The sequence below is a fragment of the Schistocerca gregaria genome, chromosome 9, assembly GCF_023897955.1.
Source record: "Schistocerca gregaria isolate iqSchGreg1 chromosome 9, iqSchGreg1.2, whole genome shotgun sequence".
In the NCBI taxonomy this organism is placed as follows: Eukaryota; Metazoa; Arthropoda; class Insecta; order Orthoptera; family Acrididae; genus Schistocerca; species Schistocerca gregaria.
Window position 1 is genome coordinate 74,816,221 of NC_064928.1, and position 19,913 is coordinate 74,836,133.

At 45.4% G+C, this 19,913-nt stretch overlaps 1 protein-coding gene across 1 annotated transcript in view; it reads right to left on the reverse strand.

Annotated features, from left to right (window-relative positions):
- Positions 1-19,913, reverse strand: part of LOC126292291 (potassium voltage-gated channel protein eag) — a 1,528,023-nt gene that overhangs the window by 1,318,889 nt on the left and 189,221 nt on the right. Inside the window, exon 2 of the mRNA XM_049986211.1 lies at positions 8,299-8,363. The gene's annotated coding sequence lies outside the window, so the exon portion shown is untranslated. The remainder of the gene's footprint in view (positions 1-8,298; positions 8,364-19,913) is intronic.

Below are 19,913 nucleotides of genomic sequence, written 5' to 3' on the forward strand. Positions count from 1 at the left end.
CTCAGAGTTGGAATGTTAACAACAGCGCTTATGATCCAAATAACAATAAAAACATGCTTTTATTAAAGTGTTTTAATCAATGTATAAAACAAATAAAGAACTTCAATTTTTACATATTTGTGCCCGACTACGGCAGGAACCCGACGGGACGGGGTGTTTGTGTGTGGGAGGGATCCCACCACGCCTCGCCAAATCTAACCAAGGGTTGAAGGGGGCAAATTTTAAAGGACACCCAGGCGTACCCTTATCCCATTTCCCTTGGCCGCTCCAAAGACTTTCTGTCCGGAAGCAAAATAAGAGAGTATTTCGAGCAAATGCTGTTGAACTACCACGATGGCATTAAGCAGCATGACTGTTTTTCTTTTTTGTTTAGGAAGACATGAAAAGCGGCATCACTCTTTTTAGGTAAGAGCCTATACATGGTGTTACAAAAAGGTACGGCCAAACTTCCAGGAAACATTCTTCACACACAAATAAAGAAAAGATGTTATGTGGACATGTGTCCGGAAACGCATAATTTCCATATTAGAGCTCATTTTAGTTTCGTCAGTTTGTACTGTGATTCCTCGACTCGCCGCCAGGTGGCCCAATTGAAGGAAGGTAATGTTGACTTCCATTTATGGGGGCATTTGAAAGCTCTTGTGTACACAACCCCGCTACCAAATGCAGAGACTCTTCGTGCTCGTATTCTGGACGGCTGTGATACAATACGCCATTCTCTACGGCTGCATCAGCGCATCATTCCATGCGACGGAGGGTGGATGCATGTATCCTCGCTAACGGAGGGCATTTTGAACATTTCCTGTAACAAAGTGTTTGAAGTCACGCTGGTTCATTCTGTTGTTGTGTGTTTACGTTCCATGATTAATGTAATTTGAAGAGAAGTAATAAAATGAGCTCTAACGTGCAAAGTAAGCGTTTCCGGACACTTGTCCACATAACATATTTTCTTTCTTTGTGTGAGGAATGTTTCCTGAAACTTTGGCCGTACCTTTTTGTAACACCCAGTATATTTCGTAGCCGGTCGCAGTGGTCTCGCGGTTAAGGCGCTCAGTCTGGAACCGCGCGACTGCTACGGTCGCAGGTTCGGATCCTGCCTCGGGCATGGATGTGTGTGATGTCCTTAGGTTACTTAGGTTTAAGTAGTTCTAACTTCTAGGGGACTGATGGCCATAGATGTTAAGTCCCATAGTGCTCAGAGCCATTTGAACCATTTATATTTCTTATTCGGAAATCAACTTCCTGCTTCCACAACCTGTTCACGGACGTAACACACTGTGACATACATTAAAAAAAACTAAACTACACTCCTCCCAAACAGGCTATGAAGGCCCAAAGGTACCCACAGGCCGCCGTGTCATCCTCAGCCCACAGACGTCGATGGATACGGATATGGAGGGGCACGTGGTGAGCACACCGCTCTCCCGGCCGTATGTCAGTTTCCCTGAACGGAGCCGCTATTTCTCAGTCAAGCAGCTCCTCAGTTTGCGTCACAAGGGCTGAGTGCACCCCGCTTGCCAACAGTGATCGACAGACCGGATGGTCACCCATCCAATCTCTAGCCCAGCCCGACAGCTCTTCGGTGTTACCACTGCGGCAATGCCGTTGGCGTACATTTAAACGTGACGTTATTAAAAACGTCACACACAAGCGACTTCGATTCTACTGCGGTAGCACGAGTTAACGTGACTCACAGAATTTCTTCACGTCCGGGTCCACGGACCTCAATGTAACATCCGAATAGTGGAACCGTTTTAACCACCGCAGGCTGTCAGATTTACTCCTTTAATGCACCATGCATATAAATTACATTCTCGACGGTTTAAACTTGAGGCAACTTTCAATTATACTGCTGATGGCAGTGAAACATTTAAAATTTTGTTTCGTGTTGTGAGGGGGCAGGAACGTTTCCACACCTCTACACCTACATCTACGTGGATACTCTGTAAATCACGCTTCACAGTAAGTCTTTATTACTCCAACTCCGAACAGCGACCGGCCGGGGTGACCGTATCATGTCAGTGACAGTCTCTCCCTTACTTCTCGATCACAAGAAACGGGCTGTTCTTCTATGAACTTCCTCGATGTACTCCGTTAAAGCTTTCCGGTAAGGACACCACACCGCGCAGCAACCCTCCAATAACCGGACAAGCGTAATGTAAGCGGTCTCCCTAGTAAATCTGTTGCATCTTCTAAGTGTTCTGCCAATAAATCGGAGTCATTGGTTCGCTTTCTCCAGAACAGTTTCTATGTGTTCTTTCCAATTTACATTGTTTGCAATTCCTAGGTATTTAGTTGAATTTACTGCCTTTAGATTAGACTGATTCATCAAGTAACATAAGTTTAACGGATTCCCTCTAGCACTCATGTGGATGACCTCTCACTTTTCCTTATTTATGGTAAACTGCTAATTTTCGCACCATACAGATATCTTTTCCAAATCGTTTTGCAATTTGTTTCGATCTCCCGATGACTTTATTAGACGGAAAATGACAGCATCACCTGTAAACGACTGCTCAGGTTGTCTCCTAAATCGTTTATATAAAGGACAGCAGAGGGCCTGTAACACAACGTCGAGGAACGCCATACATCATTTCTGTTGTACTCTGTAACATTCCTTCACTTACCACGTACTGGACCTCTCTGGCAGGGAATCACGGATCCAGTAGTACAACTTAGGCGACTCTCAGAGGCAGGCAGGGTGATTAAAAGTTTCAAAACCCTTCTGGAAATCTCGAAATATGGAATTAATTTGAGATCCCTTGTCAACAGCACTCAAAGTTTCGTGTGAACAAAGACCTAGTTGTATTTCACAGGAACGTCGTTTTCTGAATCCGTGTTGACTGTGTGTCAATAAACCGTTCTCTGGAGGTAATTCATGATGTTCGAACAAAATACGTGTTCCACAATCCTATTGTACATTCATGTTAATGATAAGGGTCTGTAATTTAACGGATTACTACTGCCTTTGTTGAATATTGGTGTGATCAGTGCAACTTTTCAGTGTTTAGGTACGGATCTTTCGTCTAGAGAGCAGTTGTGTATGATTGCTAAGTATGGAGCTGTCGCATAAGCATACTCTGAAAGGAACCTAATTCGTATAAGTCTGGACCAGAAGCCTTGCATTTATTAATTGGTTTAAGTTGCTTCACACATACCGAATGTGTGTCACCACACAACAAAAAATTTTTTTAATGTAACTCAGACTATTTGAAAATGGCCTAAGACCGAACTTTGCCAGTAATATAATGTATATGTGTGGCGTATTAAACTAATAAAACGTGGTTAAAATGGTTACAGTTTACGTGTAGCTCGCGCACTTGTTGGTGTTGGCTGTAACAAGTGGAAACGCAAGGAAAATGGTCTCCGGTAATGTAGTCAACCATCTTCAGTTGATGGTATGTGCGTACGCTATACAGGGTGAAAAGTATTTAAACCGACAATCTCTGGGAGGTTGTAGGGGACATCAAAACAAATATTTTTCCATAATGTCATTTTTTCCTACGAGGAGTATTTAAACGGGTAGAGGAAGATTTCTCTGACGACAAACTAATTAAACCAACAAACATTTTTCCATTTTTTTATGACCAAGAGACAACACATTAACAGAACCCAATTTCAGTTACAGTAGATTTTCAAAAATGCCTTCATTGACACGTAAACAAATGTTACACCGTCGGATCATGTTCTGTCTGACACGGGCAAAAACCCCAGGAGTATCCTGAATTGTTCCTGCTGCTGCTACTATCCGGGCAACCAGATCCTCTTCTGATGCAACAGGAGTTGCGTAAACAAGGTTGCGCATCTCTCCCCTCACAAAAAAGTCCAGAGGGGACATATCTGGGGATTTAGCAGGCCATAATACAGGACCACCTCTGCCAATCCACGTTTCTGGGAACCGTCGGTCCAGGAATCGACGCACACGACGACTGAAATGTGCCGGCGTCCCGTCATGTTGGAACCACATGCGTTGTCTTGTGGGGAGCGGGACGTCTTCCAGCTATTCTGTCAATGCTCTGGCGAGAAAACTGTAATAGTGCCTGTCATTTAAGGGCCTAGGTAGAAGATACTGGCCAATTAAAAAGTCCCCAACAACACCGACCCACATATTATCGAAGAACCGCACTTGATGAGCACTAGTAACTGTAGCATGTGGGTTATCCTCACTCCAAACATGCGAATTGCGCATGTTGAAGACTCCATCACGGCCGAACGTTGCTTCATCGGCAAACAAGACAGAGGATGGAAATGTAGGATGCATTTCACACTGTTCCAGGTACCACTGCGAAAACTGTGCTCTGGGAGGATAATCAACTGGTTCCACGTTGTGCACACGCTCTAAGTGAAGTGGACGTAACAATTGCTCTCGAAGGACTGTTCTTACATTCGTCTGATTCGTCCCCATGTTACGTGCAATTGCACTAGTGCTGATTGAAGTTTCCCGCTCCACATGATGCAGGACACCTTCCTCAAATTGTTGCGTTCTTACCGTGTGACGGCGTCACTGTCCAGATAATCTGCTAAATGACCCGGTCTCACACAGATGTTAGTACACAGCAGCAAAGGTCGTATGATGCCGGATTCAGCGATTAGGATATTGTCTTTGATAAACCTGCTGTGGAGTGCGTCCGTTGTGGTGCGCTACGTAGTACGCACCAACCATATCAGTGTACTCACTCCAGGTGTATCGCTCCATTAGTAAACAGAGACAATGCACTACAACACTGGTGGGCAGCAGTTGCCTACAACTGAAGAGCGTAATACGCCCTCTAACAATTGAATATCGTAATACGGCCTCTAACAACTGAAAGGCGTAATACGGCCTCAAACGGTTTAAAAAACAAAAAATCGTGGAGTGGGGCAGGGGGTGCTAGGATATATATATATATATATATATATATATATATATATATATATATATATATATATTTTTTTTTTTTTGTCATCAGTCTACTGACTGGTTTGATGCGGCCCGCCACGAATTCCTTTCCTGTGCTAACCTCTTCACTCAGAGTAGCACTTGCAACCTACGTCCTCAATTATTTGCTTGACGTATTCCAATCTCTGTCTTCCTCTACAGTTTTTGCCCTCTACAGCTCCCTCTAGTACCATGGAAGTCATTCCCTCATGTCTTAGCAGATGTCCTATCATCCTGTCCCTTCTCCTTATCAGTGTTTTCCACATATTCCTTTCCTCTCCGATTCTGCGTAGAACCTCCTCATTCCTTACCTATAGACATTCGTCTATAGCACCACATCTCAAACGCTTCGATTCTCTTCTGTTCCGGTTTTCCCACAGTCCATGTTTCACTACCGTACAATGCTGTGCTCCAGACATACATCCTCAGAAATTTCTTCCTGAAATTCAGGCCGGTGTTTGATATTAGTAGACTTCTCTTGACAGAAATGCCTTTTTTGCCATAGCGAGTCTGCTTTTGATGTCTTCCTTGCTCCGTCCGTCAGTGGTTATTTTACTGCCTAGGTAGCAGAATTCCTTAACTTCACTGACTTCGTGACCATCAATCCTGATGTTAAGTTCCTCGCTGTTCTCATTTCTACTTCTCATTACCTTCGTCTTTCTCTGATTTACTCTCAAACCATACTGTGTACTCATTAGACTGTTTATTTCGTTCAGCAGATCATTTAATTCTTGTTCACTTTCACTCAGGATAGCAATATCATCAGCGAATCGTATCACTGATATCCTTTCACCTTGTATTTTAATTCCACTCCTGAACCTTTCTTTTATTTCCATCATTGCTTCCTCGATGTACAGATTGAAGAGCAGGGGCGAAAGGCTACAGCCTTGTCTTACACCCTTCTTAATACGAGCACTTCGTTCTTGATAGTCCACTCTTATTATTCCCTCTTGGTTGTTGTACGTATTGTATATGACCCGTCTCTCCCTATAGCTTACCCCTACTTTTTTCAGTATCTCGAACAGCTTGCACCATTTTATATAGTCGAACGCTTTTTCCAGGTCGACAAATTCTATGAACGTGTCTTGATTTTTCTTTAGCCTTGCTTCCATTATTAGCCGTAACGTCAGAATTGCCTCTCTCGTGCCTTTACTTTTCCTAAAGCCAAACTGATCGTCACCTAGCGCATTCTCAATTTTCTTTTCCATTCTTCTGTATATTATTCTTGTAAGCAGCTTCGATGCATGAGCTGTTAAGCTGATTGTGCGATAATTCTCGCACTTGTCAGCTGTTGCCGTCTTCGGAATTGTGTGGATGATGCTTTTCCGAAAGTCAGATGGTATGTCGCCAGACTCATATATTCTACACACCAACGTGAATAATTGTTTTGTTGCCACTTCCCCTAATGATTTTAGTAATTCTGATGGAATGTTATCTATCCCTTCTGCGTTATTTGACCGTAAGTCCTCCAAAGCTCTTTTAAATTCCGATTCTAGTACTGGATCCCCTATCTCTTCTAAATCGACTCCTGTTTCTTCTTCTATCACATCACAGAAATTTTCACCCTCACAGAGGCTTTCAATGTATTCTTTCCACCTATCTGCTCTCTCCTCTGCATTTAACAGTGGAATTCCCGTTGCACTCTTAATGTTACCATCGTTGCTTTTAATGTCACCAAAGGTTGTTTTGACTTTCCTGTATGCTGAGTCTGTCCTTCGGACAATCATATCTTTTTCGATGTCTTTACATTTTTCCTGCAGCCATTTCATCTTAGCTTCCCTGCACTTCTTATTTATTTCATTCCTCAGTGACTTGCATTTCTGTATTCCTGATATTCCCGGAACATGTTTGTACTTCCTCCTTTCATCAATCAACTGAAGTATTTCTTCTGTTACCCATGGTTTCTTCGCAGCTACCTTCTTTGTACCTACGTTTTCCTTCCCAACTTCTGTGATGGCCGTTTTTAGATATGTCCATTCCTCTTCAACTGTACTGCCTACTTATTGCTGTATCTATAGAGTTAGAGAACTTCAAACGTATCTCGTAATTCCATAGAATTTCCGTATCTCACTTCTTTGCGTATTGATTCTTCCTGACTGGTGTCTTGAACTTCAGCCTACTCTTCATCACTAGTATATCGTGATCTGAGTCTATATCTGCTCCTGGGTACGCCTTACAATCCAATATCTGATTTCGGAATCTCTGTCTGACCATGATGTAATCTAATTGAAATCTTCCCGTATCTCGCGGCCTTTTCCAAGTATACCTCCTCCTCTTGTGATTCTTGAACAGGGTATTCGCTATTACTAGTTGAAACTTGTTACAGAACTCAGTTAGTCTTTCTCCTCTTTCATTCCTTGTCCCAAACCCATATTCTCCTATAACCTTTTCTTCTACTCCTTCCCCTACAACTGCATTCCAGTCACCCATGACTATTAGATTTTCGTCCCCCTTTACATACTGCATTACCCTTTCAATATCCTCATACACTTTCTCTATCTGTTCATCTTCAGCTTGCGACGTCGGCATGTATACCTGAACTATCGTTGTCGGTGTTGGTCTGCTGTCGATTCTGATTAGAACAACCCGGTCACTGAAGTGTTCACAGTAACAGACCCTCTGCCCTACCTTCGTATTCATAACGAATCCTACACCTTTTATACCATTTTCTGCTGCTGTTGATGTTACCCGATACTCATCTGACCAGAAATCCTTGTCTTCCTTCCACTTCACTTCACTGACCCCTACTATATCTAGATTGAGCCTTTGCATTTCCATTTTCAGATTTTCTGGTTTTCCTACCATGTTCAAGCTTCTGACATTCCACGCCCCGACTCGTAGAACATTATCCTTTCGTTGATTATTCAATCTTTATCTCATGGTAACCTCCCCCTTGGCAGTCCCCTCCCGGACATCCGAATGGGGGGTTATTCCGGAATCTTTTGCCAATGGAGAGATCATCATGACACTTCTTCAACTACAGGCCACATGTCCTGTGGATACACGTTACGTGTCTTTAATGCAGTGGTTTGCATTGCCTTCTGCCTCCGGATGTCGTTGATAATGGCTGATTCTTCCGCCTTTGGGGGCAATTTCCCACCCCTAGGACAAGAGAGTGCCCTGAAACTCTATCCGCTCCTCCGCCCTCTTTGACAAGGCCGTTGGCAGAATGAGGCTGACTTCTTATGCCGGAAGTCTTCGGCCGCCAATGCTGATTATTTATCAAAATTTAGGCAGTGGCGGGGATGGAACCCGGGACGGAAGACGTTTTGATTATGAATCAAAGACGCTACCCGTAGACCACGCGTCTAGGAGATAATGAAGGAGTATTAAGAACCGTTACGCCCGACGCTGTAATGAAAAACATAAAATTCGCTCACCTCTTTGCAGGCTGCAGGAGTCACGATTCGAAGCCACACACATTTTTGTCAGCCATTGGTGCAGCCTGAAACAGAGTGCACATATCTTTAATGTTTATTTTTTTGTATACGAAGAACTTGTTAGCGTCTTACTTATTTGACAGATTCACTGCTATAACCGTTTAGTTAACTATCTCATCAATATAAGTGTGTTCTATGTTTATGTGGTTTCTCGCCCTGATGAATTGCAAATTGCTCTGAGCACTATGCGACTTAACTTCTGAGGTCATCAATCACCTAGAACTTAGAACTAATTAAACCTAAGGCATCACACACATCCATGACCGAGACAGGATTCGAACCTGCGACCGTAGCGGTCGCTCGGCTCCAGACTGTAGCGCCTAGAACCGCACGGCCACTCCGGCCGGCCGATGAATTGCCGTAAGGGCCATACTATTCGTTTATCGATTTGTTTACGCACGAAATCCTCGTAAATATAAGAAGGTGTTAAGCATATTATCTGTTACATTCATTGTCTCACACTTGCTGTAAGAAGTCTCACATCTACTACGGAATAGTTACTGCAAATACTTTTCTTTTAAGTACCTCGACGCACCACGAAGGAATTATCCGAACAGTGGTGGTGGTGGTGGTTAGTGTTTGACGTCCCGTCGACAACGAGGTCATTAGAGACGGAGCGCATGCTCGGGTTAGGAAATGATTGGGAAGGAAATCGGCCGTGCCCTTTCAAAGGAACCATCCCGGCATTTGCCTGAAACTATTTAGGGAAATCACGGAAAACCTAAATCAGGATGGCTGGAGACGGGATTGAACCGTCGTCCTCCCGAATGCGAGTCCAGTATCCGAACAGTGAATGGGACCAAAGTCCGTAGATGTGCAGACAAACAAATGAATTTCAGAAAAGTTGGATGATTTGTTCGTGCAAAAGAAATTCACATATTGAGCAAGTCAGTAACGCGTTGGTCCACCTCTGGTCTTTATGCAAGCAGTAATCGGGCAGGTGTCCTCATCAGGGATATCATGCACAGTTCTGTCCGATTGGCGCCTACATCATCATCCTCATCATTTAAGACTGATTATACCTTTCGGCGTTCAGTCTGGAGCATAGCCCCCTTATAAAATTTCTCCACGATCCCCTATTCAGTGCTAACATTGGTGCCTCTTCTGATGTTAGGCCTATTACTTCAAAATCATTCTTAACCGAATCCAGGTACCTTCTCCTTGGTCTGCCCCGACTCCTCCTACCCTCTACTGCTGAACCCATGAGTCTCTTGGGTAACCTTGCTTCTCCCATGCGTGTAACATGACCCCACCATCTAAGCCTGTTCATCCTGACTGCTACATCTATTGAGTTCATTCCCAGTTTTTCTTTGATTTCCTCGTTGTGGACACCCTCCTGTCATTGTTCTCAACTATTAGTACCTGCAATCATCCTAGCTACTTCCATATCCGTGACCTCAACCTTGTTGATAAGGTAACTTGAATCCACCCAGCTTTCGCTCCCGTACAACAAAGTTGGACGAAAGATTGAACGGTGCACAGATAACTTAGTCTTGGTACTGACTTCCTTCTTGCAGAAGAGAGTAAATCGTAGCTGAGCGCTCACTGCATTAGCTTTGCTATACCTTGCTGCCTGTTCTATCACTATGTTGCGATCCTGTGAGAATATGCATCTTAAGTACTTGAAAACGGCCACCTGTTCTAACTTTGTTCCTCCTATTTGCCACTGAATCCGTTTATGTATCTGTCCCACTGACATTACTTTCATTTTGGAGATGCTAATCTTCATACCATAGTCCTTACATTTCTGATCTAGCTCTGAAATATTACTTTGCAAACTTTCAATCGAATCTGCCATCACAACTAAGTCATCCGCATATGCGAGACTACTTATTTGGTGTTCACATATCTTAATCTCACCCAGCCAGTCTATTAGCGCCTTAGATCGTAAAAATCCCGAACTTGTGGGAGGGCCCTGCCCCTGATGCTCCCAACGTTCGCTGTTCGGGAGAGAGTAGGCGACGTTGCTGGCCAAGGTACGTTTTGGTAAGCACGAAGATATCTGAAATATCGCTGTGCGCGGTCGGGCATTGTCTTGCTGAAATGTAAACCCAGGATGGGTTGCCAAAAAGGCGAACAAAAGAGCACACAGAATATCGTCGACGTCCCTCTGTGCTCTAAAGGTTCCGCGGACTACAAACAAAGAGGTCCTGTTACGAAAATACGTGGCATCCTAGACCATTAGTTCTGGTTGTCGGGTTGTATGGTGGGTGACACTCAGGTTGTTATCCTATCACTCTCCGAGGCGTCTCCACACACTTCCTCGGCCTGGAGTCTCACTGAATGGAGTAGAATTGTCTTCAGTGATAAGTCCCACTGATGCCCGATGAGAAGCGAAGAGATGCCTGGAGGCATTCCGGATAGTGGAGGGATACAAATCTCACTGTTCCCCACCATATAGGCGACAACCAGGGTCATGGTATGGGATGTCATTTCTGTTCGTAGACCCATTTCGTTGTCAGGACCCGTTTGGCTGTCATCCTCGACACTTTTACAGCACAGCGGAATGTCAACGATATTCTACGCCCGGTTTTGTTGCCCTTCATGGGAAGAGATCCTGAGTTTACATTCCAGCAGCAGGTGAGAGTTTCTGCTGTTTTCTTTTTTTCGTGATTGCCAAACCCTATTGTGGCGTCCGCAGCTAGTGGCTAGCGTTGCTGCCTCCGGATCTCGGGGTCCCGGGTTCGATTCATGGCCAGGTCAGGGATTTTCTTCACCAACGGACTGGGTGTTTGTGTTGTCCTCATTTCATCATCATTCCGGAAAGTGGCTAGATTGGGAATTTGTACGGACGTTGATAACCGCACAGTTTAACGAATTACAAACCAAATATTATCATCATCAGAAGCAACCTATCGTGACCAGCAAGGTCCCCGAATTTCTCTCCAATTGGGAACGTCTCGAGCAACCGGCTCCGTGATTTTGGCGATTTAGTAACACAGGTGGAGAAGATTTAGTACAGTATCCCTCAGGAAGACATCCAACAACTTTACCAAAAAATTAAAAAAAAGGTTGAAATCGCTCTAAGCACTATGGGACTTAATATCTGAGGTCATCAGTTCCCTAGACTTAGAACTACGTAATCCCAAGTAATCTAAGGACATCACACCCACCCATCCTCGAACCCGCGACCGTAGCAGCCCTGTGGTTCCAACTTTATCAATGAGTGTCAAGTCCAGTATAGGCTTGCATAAGCATAAGAAGGGGTTCAAACCATTATTGACTTGCTCAGTTTATGAAGTTCTTCCTTCTGAAAAAAATCATCCGATTTTCCCCAAATTGTAATCATTTGTTTGCCTGTACGTGTGCATCACATCCGTCCCATGAAGATAATTCCTTCATGGTCACAGGATAAAATAATACCGTACACAAGTAATCAACAACCACCAGCGGACATCAGGCTAATACCTTGTAACGCTGCCTGTAGTCGAGCTTAGCGAGAAACAGAGTCCGACAGTTTTTTGTGGTATGTCATTTGGTCCGCAGTTCCAAGAAGCTCAGACAGTTTATAAGGGAATGAGATCGGCTTGAAGAGGACAGTCTGGGGCACGCCGCACGTATTCATCGAGCACGCTGGGCGCTTGGAAAGCGATGGCACAGTGCAGGTGGTCGAGTGGAGCAGCAGGGCACCGACCACCCGTCGTTAGCTGCCGAGGCGAAAGGTTCTTCGTCTGGCGAAGGACCACACAGTCTGAGTTTGTCGTGGGAGGCGGCGGAAACACCGACGCCTGAGGTACACCAGGTCGGACACTCCCCGTCAGCCGAGGCGCGGGCAGGACATCGCTTGGGGAGCAGCCCATCCAGGAGGGAACCATCGGCCATTATGGTACGGCCACAAATCGGCCACCACCGGGAGGTCCCTGGCAAAGGACTAAACCGCGTCAGCGCGATTTTTTACTGATTAACCCTTTCGTGGGAAAAATTATTGAGCAGTTTTTTTAATGAATGGGGAGCAGATAGCAGTTAACAGATAGTTATATTCATCATACAGAATATCAAATTTGCTCCAACTGTGAAAGTGAGGACATACAACAAGGTGGGAAGTATTCTTCCCACTGCCCTTCCTTGCAGTTAAATGACAAAAACAACTTTTTCAGTGTATGTCATATTTATTTGATAAATTTACTTCTCTTGTTACAATGATTGTTCACAATTACCTGCCATGAAATTTTCTGAAACATCGGTCTATGCAAAGTGGTATTTGACAATATGTACAAACACAGCTCTTTTCCGCAGCTTTGGTACTACAATGACGGCACGTCCAGTGGTTTCTCTTAAAATGGGTTGATGCTCCCCTACAGCCAGAAGGACACGTTTTTGTCCACCCTTTTTTTTTTTGGATGAGAAGCCAGCGATCAATTGTCTGGCTAGATGGATCCTGTATGTGAGCTGATCATGCTGTCCACTTTCTCTTTTACTTATTTTCCACAGGATAAAACTGTTCACTGCAGCAACGTGCACCGCCCGCATCTCGTGGTCGTGCGGTAGCGTTCTCGCTTCCCACGTCCGAGTTCCCGGGTTCGATTCCCGGCGGGGTCAGGGATTTTCTCTGCCTCGTGATGGCTGGGTGTTGTGTGATGTCCTTAGGTTAGTTAGGTTTAAGTAGTTCTAAGTTCTAGGGGACTGATGACCACAGATGTAAAGTCCCATAGTGCTCAGAGCCATTTGAAAGCAACGTCCACCAGGAAATAAAGTATTCTGTGCCACCATTTCACGGAACGTCTGACAATAGCGTACCTTTCTCGTAATTGATCAAACTTATCGACACCACCCACTATTTTGTTGTATTCTGCCACAACTTCAGGACAGGAAATCTCTGTACTAGCACCATCCTTGTTTTTCCTGTTCACTGTGGCTGTTTCTCATGGGTCATGAACTGAGGACAGGAAAGTGACTGGACGGTTATCCATCCATTTTACTGCAGAAATGGCTCCTTTGGGGCAAACTAGAATCCTCCTCGTTCCAATTTTACGTTTTCCTTCACAAATTTGGGTAAATCAAAAGTATTGACCTTATACTCTAGCTTTGAGGAAAAAATCACAAAATGTCACAAACACCACTGAAAGGCTCCTATACAGAGCAACACTCAGCTATACAATGCCTCTGCGCGAAGGTACAGCAAAAAGGCGGAAACTTCCTATTTTAAGTAGTACCCCATACTGTTCAATAGGTGGTAGCACCGTACAGAGGTGGGAACTGCGAATGCCACGCTACTAGGAGCGAGTTCATTGTAGTGGGAAGCACGTTTCCCACGGCTCACGAAAGGGTTAAGTCGTGGCGACTCGACTGTTTTCTGTGAACCGAATGAGATAGTTGTACCTCGTCATTTACATCCATAACTACACTCCTGGAAATTGAAATAAGAACACCGTAAATTCATTGTCCCAGGAAAGGGAAACTTTATTGACACATTCCTGGGGTCAGATACATCACATGATCACACTGACAGAACCACAGGCACATAGACACAGGCAACAGAGCATGCACAATGTCGGCACTAGTACAGTGTATATCCACCTTTCGCAGCAATGCAGGCTGCTATTCTCCCATGGAGACGATCGTAGAGATGCTGGATGTAGTCCTGTGGAACGGCTTGCCATGCCATTTACACCTGGCGCCTCAGTTGGACCAGCGTTCGTGCTGGACGTGCAGACTGCGTGAGACGACGATTCATCCAGTCCCAAACATGCTCAATGGGGGACAGATCCGGAGATCTTGCTGGCCAGGGTAGTTGACTTACACCTTCTAGAGCACGTTGGGTGGCACGGGATACATGCGGACGTGCATTGTCCTGTTGGAACAGCAAGTTCCCTTGCCGGTCTAGGAATGGTAGAACGATGGGTTCGATGACGGTTTGGATGTACCGTGCACTATTCAGTGTCCCCTCGAAGATCACCAGAGGTGTACGGCCTGTGTAGGAGATCGCTCCCCACACCATGATGCCGGGTGTTTGCCCTGTGTGCCTCGGTCGTATGCAGTCCTGATTGTGGCGCTCACCTGCACGGCGCCAAACACGCATACGACCATCATTGGCACCAAGGCAGGAGCGACTCTCATCGCTGAAGACGATACGTCTCCATTCGTCCCTCCATTCACGCCTGTCGCGACACCACTGGAGGCGGGTTGCACGATGTTGGGGCCTAACGGCCTAACGGTGTGCGAGACCGTAGCCCAGCTTCATGGAGACGGTTGCGAATGGTCCTCGCCGATACCCCAGGAGCAACAGTGTCCCTAATTTGCTGGGAAGTGGCGGTGCGTGTCCCCTACGGCACTGCGTAGGATCCTACGGTGTTGGCATGCATCCGTGCGTCGCTGCGGTCCGGTCCCAGGTCGACGGGCACGTGCACCTTCCGCCGACCACTGGCGACAACATCGATGTACTGTGGAGACCTCACGCCCCACGTGTTGAGCAATTCGGCGGTACGTCCACCCGGCCTCCCGCATGCCCACTATACGCCCTCGCTCAAAGTCCGACAACTGCACATGCGGTTCACGTCCACGCTGTCGCGGCATGCTACCAGTGTTAAAGACTGCGATGGAGCTCCGTATGCCACGGCAAACTGGCTGACACTGACGGCGGCGGTGCACAAATGCTGCGCAGCTAGCGCCATTCGACGGCCAACACCGCGGTTCCTGGTGTGTCCGCTGTGCCGTGCGTGTGATCATCATTGCTTGTACAGCCCTCTCGCAGTGTCCGGAGCAAGTATGGTGGGTCTCACACACCGGTGTCACTGTGTTCTTTTTTCCATTTCCAGGAGTGTATATTTACGTACCTGCTCCACAAGCCACTGTACGGTGTGTGCCGGAGGGTATCCTGAAGCGCTCCCAGTCATTTGGTCTCGCATTCCAATCGCAGATAGACGGAAAACGACTGTCTGTGTGCTTCCGAATGAGCTCTAATTTCTCGTATCTTATGCTCGTGGTACCTGCGTGGTACGAACGCTGGCAGTAGTGGTATCGTTCTGCAGTGGGCGTCAAATTCCAGTCCTCTGAATCTCCTCAGTAGTGTTCCTCGGGAGTAAGGTCGTCTGCCCATCTGAGTTTCCGAAGCACCTCTCTAATACTTCCATATTGTTTGAACCTGCCGGTGATAAATCTACGAGCACGCCTGTATATTGCTGCTATCTTTTCTTTTAATCCGACATGGTACGAATCTCACTCTACCAGTGCTCAAGAATAGTTCACACAGGTTTCCTCTATACAGTCATTTTTACAGATAAACCACACTTTCCTGAAATTCGCCCAATAAATTGACCTCGAACATCAACTTTAACATACATATTTGCACATCTAGAGCTAGTTGTCATTCATGACAACAACTACAAATTTTGTATAAGTCACCTCGTAACTACAGCTACTCAGACACCCTGACGCACACCACTGCATCATCTGAAAATAACCGCAGTCTCTGCCCACCCAGTCCGCCACCTCATTCACGCGGTCCTGTCACACTTCCCTGGGTACTCCTTACCATATCTTTGTCCCTGTGGTCACAGGCTGTCGAGGATAATGCACTGGGTTCTATTAATTAAGAAGTCTTCGAGCCACTCACATATCGGCGTCAGTTTCCCCTCTACTGTTGTAGGTATGGGCGCCACTATTCTCCTCAAACTGTGACAGATATTTATGACTAATTTGACTAGCAAATATGTTTATTGTCACGGTGCAGTTAAAAATGCTCAGCCTTTTGAAGATGTGCCTACATGACGTTCGTGGGTGAATACCATATATTATTCTTTTGCTAGCTTTTGTGCGACCGATATTTTCTTTCTAAATGATGAATTTCCCCTGAAAATTATTCCGTAAGACATTATTGAGTGGAAATATATAAAGTATTCAGCTGGTTGATGCATTCGTTTCCAAGATAAGCAATTATATAAAGAACGAAAGTAGCTGACTTTCACCGTTTGAGGACTTCAGTAGCATGTTTTTTTTCAGTTGTCATGAATTTGTACACTCAAAATCTGGAGAATTGTGCTCTATTTAGTGACTCTTGCTCATGTCGTACATCCATTGTTTGGTATGACTATTTATTGTACAGAACTGAATAGAGTGATTTTTTTTTCTTTCAAAAATTTAGGGAGAGTCCATTTTTTGAGAACCACTTAATAATTATTAGGAAAATGTCATTTACCAACTCTTCTGTTCCTTACTCTCTAGTGAGACTATTGTCTGCGAAAAGTACCAATTCTGCTTGTTGAATGTTACGGGAAAGGTCATTCACATTTCTAAGGAATAGAAGTGGACAGAAAATTGAAACCTGTGGGACTCCCTTTGTGGTCTTTCTTTTCTTTTACCCAGTCACTAAAATCTTTCACCTTTCCGACAGTGTCAGAATTATTCAGCATCAAGTATTACATTCTCTTTTCTTAACTATGATTCAAACCAGCTGTGTGTAAAGCCATCTGTTCCGTACAACTTGAGTTTTTCTCAGAGAGTAACATGATCTACCCACTCAAATGCCTTGCCCGGATCACAAAAGATAACAACTTTCGATATATTATTACTTAAGGCTTATACTATTTGATGGGTGAATGTATATATAGCACTACAGCCTCGAGCCGCGCGACCGCTACAGTCGCAGGTGCGAAATCTGTCTCGAGCATGGATGTGTGTGATGTCCTTAGCTTAGTTAGTTTTAAGTAGTTGTAAGTTCTAGGGGACTGATGACCTCAGACGTTAAGTCCCATAGTGCTCGGAGTCATTTGAATGTACCGGGTGATCAAAAAGTGCGTATAAATTTGAAAACTTAATAAATCACGGAATAATGTGTGTCAATTTTTACCTCTCTATCTACATGCTTGGAATGACATGGAGTTTTATTAGAACAAAAAATGTCCGACAGATGGCGCTGGACAGTAAAACGTCATTGACTGCGCATGACAATCGTGTATAAAAGGAGCTGTAATGAGAGAGAGGATCAGATACGTCAGCAGTCGCAGCATGTTGACGTTACCTGAAAATACGGTTTTACTGAAGCTGTATTATCAGAATAGGGAATGTGCTAGTTCAGCGATACGATCCTATCGCCATAGGAAGGGGATTCGAACGGGTAAAGGTCCATCGACAAATGCAGATGTGGCGAGAATGATTTCAAAGTTCGAAGCCACGGGTTGTTTAGACGATAGACTCCGTAGTAGCCGACCAAGCACAAGGCGTAACGCTGTTGAGACAGATCAGGAAGAAATGGAGACTGTAGCGGGTTCGTCTATGCACGGGGAAGTCAGCGCTCGTGCTGTCGCACGTCGCACCGGCATTTCATACACTACAGTTTCGTTGGCACTGAGGCGTACCCTCCGATGCTATCCGTACAAAATCCATCGGCATCATGAACTGTTACCTGGCGATTTAGTGAAGCGGAGGGCATTTGCGGTGTGGGCGTTTTAAAAGATGGCGGAAGATGACGATCGGTTGAGTAACGTGTCGTGGACCGACGAAGCTCATTTCACGCTCCGAGGGTCTGTCAACGCCCACAACTGCAGAATTCGGGCTACCGAAAAGCCTAGAACTGTCGTGGAAACTCCATTGCACGACGAGAAAGTCACAGAATGGGTTGAATTTACCACATCTGCCGTTATCGGGCCTTTTTTCTTCGAGTAAATGGATGATTCTGGTTTTGTAACTGCTACCGTGACGGGTAAGAGGTACGCTGATACGTTACAGAATCGCATCGTCCCCAGCCTGGCTGGTAAACACCTACTGGAACGTACGATGTTTATGCAGGATGGCGCTCCACCCCATATTGCTAGACGCGTGAAAGATCTCTTGCGCGCGTCGTTTGGTGATGATCGTGTGCTCAGCCGCCACTTTCGTTATGCTTGGCCTCCCAGGTCGCCAGACCTCAGTCCGTGCTTTTATTGGCTTTGGGGTTACCTGAAGTCGTAAGTGTATCGTGATCGACCGACATCTCTAGGGATGCTGAAAGACAACATCCGACGCCAATATCTCACCATAACTCCGGACATGCTTTACAGTGCTGTCACAACATTATTCGTCGACTACAGCTATTGTTGTGGAATGATGGCGGACATATTGAGCATTTCCTGTAACGAATATCATCTTTGCTTTGTCTTACTTTGTTATGCTAATTATTGCTATTCTGATCAGATGAAGCGCCATCTGTCGGACATTTATTGAACGTTTGTATTTTTTTGGTTGTAACAAAACCCCATGTCAGTCGAAGCAAGTGTGTCAATTTGTACCTCTCTATCTACATCAGTCCGTGATTTATCCAGTTTTCAAATTTACACAGACTTTTTGATCACCCGGTGTATATAGCATTCTCAGCCGAGCAACACTTCCAGAATAAAAACTGTGGCACACTAAGTAAATTGTTTCCACTTGAGTGTGCGACTACGCTTCAACACACTACTTTCTAGAATATTTTAGATAAAGATGTCACACTGTGTATGACAGTCATGCTGAAAGTGGTTGCGGGAGCGGACGGGAGAGCCTATAGCACGGTTCGCCCCATCTCTCGTTAGCCGGGTTGCGTTCGCAGTCAGCTGGAATGCAGGGGCCGTGATTGACATGTGTCAAGATAGCCCGCCGTACCCGCTGTATTGACAGCCAAAAATACATTGACACACGCGAGAGAGAGTCCCAGGGCGAAAGTCTGACAACGGCGAGAGGGAAAACGGTCTGTGAAGACTGGGAGGTGACACAGCAACCTGTAGCATCTGGTCGGTTCGGTGTTTGTTTCACTGGCATAGTCGTACGACGTTCGGGAGCCTTGTTGGAGCACCGCACATTCGAACCTAACCTAGACCTCGGGCTGCGCTACAGGTCATTCTGCCACCTCAACTACACTTCTGGTCCGCTTACCCCCCCTGACAAAAATATGCTTGAACATAAATGCAGGTTGCGCTGTTTGACCACGAATGGCACCTATGCAGCGTACTGGAAACGTCGCTACTGCCACTCGCCGTCAGAACAATAGTCTTCCTATTTGTGGGTCAGTTAGTTAGCTAGTTACACGTTTCATAGGTCATAATTTGAACGATTCTTTTATCAAAATGATGCAGAACAAGTCAGTATACAGGATAGGTAACGCGATATCCCTTTTTCCTATAAGTTTCGAGTTATTAAATTGTAGTTCATACATGCATTAGGAATTGCCCATGAGAAATTGTTTTATCCACTGGCAGTCAAATTACCCCTAGTAAAATGGGACCAGTTACCCACGGCAAATTATGTTGAGCAGGTAGTGGAAACTCGAATACCACAGCCTCCTGATGCCACACATCAGGTATGCAGACTGTGGGATGCTGTCATGGTGATGCAATGTCAGAAACGCGAATAGCAAATCCAGTTCAAATGGTTCACATGGCCCTGAGCACTATGGGATTTAACATCTGTGGTCACGAGTCCCCTAGGACTTAGAACTACTTAAACCTAACTAACCTTAGGACATCACACACATCAATGCCCGAGGCAGGATTCGAACCTGCGACCGTAGCGGTCACGCGGTTACAGACTGAAGCGCCTAGAACCGCTCGGCCACAACGGCCGGCAGCAAATCCAGTCAATCGCATAGGACGACTGTGAGGTATGCG